Consider the following 2,736-nt stretch of genomic DNA (forward strand, 5'->3'; position numbering starts at 1 on the left):
AGGAATTGCACCTTCCAGCCCAGCCATCCACCTGTACTGGAGATCTTGGCAGATGCTCCAGGGGCTGCAGGTGCTGGGACCTTTCAAAAAGAGCCCAAAGCTCACCCCATCCCACTGCCATGCCAGGGTGACTCAGATTCCTTGGAAGCAGTCAAACTTGAGAGATAATTCCTAATTACACACTGATCCCTGCAAACCTGCTACTAATCTCCAGAGGAATTTTCCTTTTTCCATGGAAATGGTCCATGGGAATCTGGCTGTTGGAGAAGACTCAACCACAACTGTGGCAGCTGCTCTTCCCCATCTTCACAACCTGGATGGGAGAAGAAAACCATCACTGGGAGGTGCAGAGAGATTTGCTGGTAGAAACTCAGGTCATAAGGTCATGGCATCCCTGGCCAGAGAGATTTGGTGATTTTCACGCATGCGATGCTGTGGTAACCACAGGAACACTTAGAAAAACCAAAAACTCTCTAAACATCCCAGCAAGCCAACTCAGACATCCCAGGGCTAATCCCTTATGCTGGCATTGTATCAGCATCCCATATGCTGCTGAAGATCCCATGTGCTGCCTATAGGGAAGAGCTCTCATATCATCCAAGCTCTGCCCTTGGCTGTATCTTGGGCAGGGGCAGAGCCACCCTCTTTCATGCCTAAACAAGAGGAGGGGAAACAAGCTGTGAGAGATGCAGAAATTTTCCAAAGGGAGAAAAAGCAGAGGCACAAGCTGGCACCTGCCCCTCCCGCGGGAGAAGGGGAGGCAAGAATCCCTTGGCTTGCTTAGCCTAACGAGGAAGCTATAAATATAGCAGGGTAAACACCGGAGAGGGAGAAGAGGTCTTGAACTAAAAGCACAATGTTGGCACAAACCCACAGGGGAATAAGCTCTCCAGGAACGCATTCGGCAGGAAACCAGAGGGAGGTTGAGGCCTGTGTGAGCAGGAAGAGCCTGGAGTTGCCTTTGAACAAGAGCAGGGTGGAATAAAGGGTTTAAACCGAGTGCTCAGCTAGTTCATGGCAGGTGAGGATGTCACGCACTGTTGCCATCCATGAGGGTTTCCCCACTGAGGATGGTCCAGGTGAGCTGCGTGAGAAGGGCAGGGGAGGCAGGACATCTTCATGTGTGGGCTGCAGCTGTCGGGCCACCTCGGTGCCCACCCAGCACGACAGCTTCTGATCAGCCCAGCAGCGCCGTGAGTCATTCATTCATCCTTCACAAACAGGGCCTGCACTTGGCCAAGCATCGTCCTCCCCCCGCCGCTGGGACAGCTTGCTGGGACAGGGAAAAAGTGGCTTATTAGATATAATCAAGTCAAGTTTTCCCCTCCCTGTGAGGTTCGTCTTCCTGGAATAGGAAGCACAAGACCAGAGCTGCTTTTCTTCCACCTTCCTGCAGGCTCTGCCATTAGCTGCACCCTCCAGGGAGCCCTCTGCACCACCCCACTGAACCCCACATACCCTGTTCACCCAGTGCTGGTGACATCCAGCCCTGAGAACAACCCTGCTGTCACCAATTTGACCCTGTCCCCCACCTCCAGTCCCACTTTGGCTGCCACGCTCGGTTTGCAGCTCTCTGGAGAGCACACATTTCTGCGCAAAAAGCGCCAGGTTGGTGGGGCAGAGGGTGTATAGCTGATGAGGGGGCATTGTGGCCATATCTCATCCTTGTCCCTGCCACAGGAGGTCCTCCATCAGCTCCCAGCTCCCTGTGAAGGTCCTTTCCCTGTGCCAGGCTGGGATGATGTGTGCCTCATGTCACTGCACACGCTGTAACCTAGCTGTGACCTGCCCTCCTGTAAACAGGTAGCGTGCAAACACGCCACCTCCTCCTGCAAACACAGCAGCCAGACACGGGGCAGCCACCTCCTGGCACACAAGGAGCTTGGGCAGCCCCAGAAGTCTCAGCTCTGGCTATGCCGCCAATGCCAGCCAGTCCAACACCATTTTGTGTGCATGACAACACATCTGTGAGCTTCTTCCCATCCATGGGGACCAGGCACAAGGTACCCTCAGGCCCCATCACAGTGGGGTCACAGCTGCTGACAGAGATGTCCAAGCCAAGCTCAGACTCGTGGACACTCTGACAGCCTTCAGCAGCCCAGAGGCAGAGCTCGGAGGGGACCTGGTGGGTGACACAGCCAGCCGGTGAGGGTGGTGGGCACAGCCCAGGGGTGGCCAGTCATGGGGCTGGCACGGGACAGAGAAGCTGGGACTGACACAGCATCCCGGGGCAAGGAGGGACAAGGCAGGCAGAGCCCGGCCAGCGCCCGCGCATGGGAAAGCGCCTCTCTCAGCGCCTCTCCTAATTGGGAGCAGCTTTTCCCTGGACCCCCCAGGAGAAGAGGGGGCCCTGCCAGGGGGGCGCTTTGCCTGGCATTCCAGAAAACTCCCTTCAGACACAGTAGGGCTGTCCAACTCGGGAATGGTAGGGGATGGTCTGTGGAGGCTGGGGAAAGGGCTCAAACATCCCAGCCCAGGAACATCAATCCCCCGAGCATCTCCGGGCAAGGCGGAGGCGCAGAGGGCGGAGAAGGGGGAGCAGCACTCGGAACTCACAAGCAGCCGGGAGGGACCGGGAGGCCAAGTCCCTAGCATCCGCTTTGCGAGGGGACACAGACACGCAGACATCCACACACACCCCCGCACAACTTTCTCCACCCGGGCAGCAAACAGCTCCGGGAGCTGCCTGACCGCAGCCGCGGGTCCCTCACCGCTAAGTCGGGGCGGCGGGCCCAC

Source organism: Geospiza fortis, unplaced genomic scaffold (assembly GCF_000277835.1).
Source record: "Geospiza fortis unplaced genomic scaffold, GeoFor_1.0 scaffold878, whole genome shotgun sequence".
Taxonomy (NCBI): Eukaryota; Metazoa; Chordata; class Aves; order Passeriformes; family Thraupidae; genus Geospiza; species Geospiza fortis.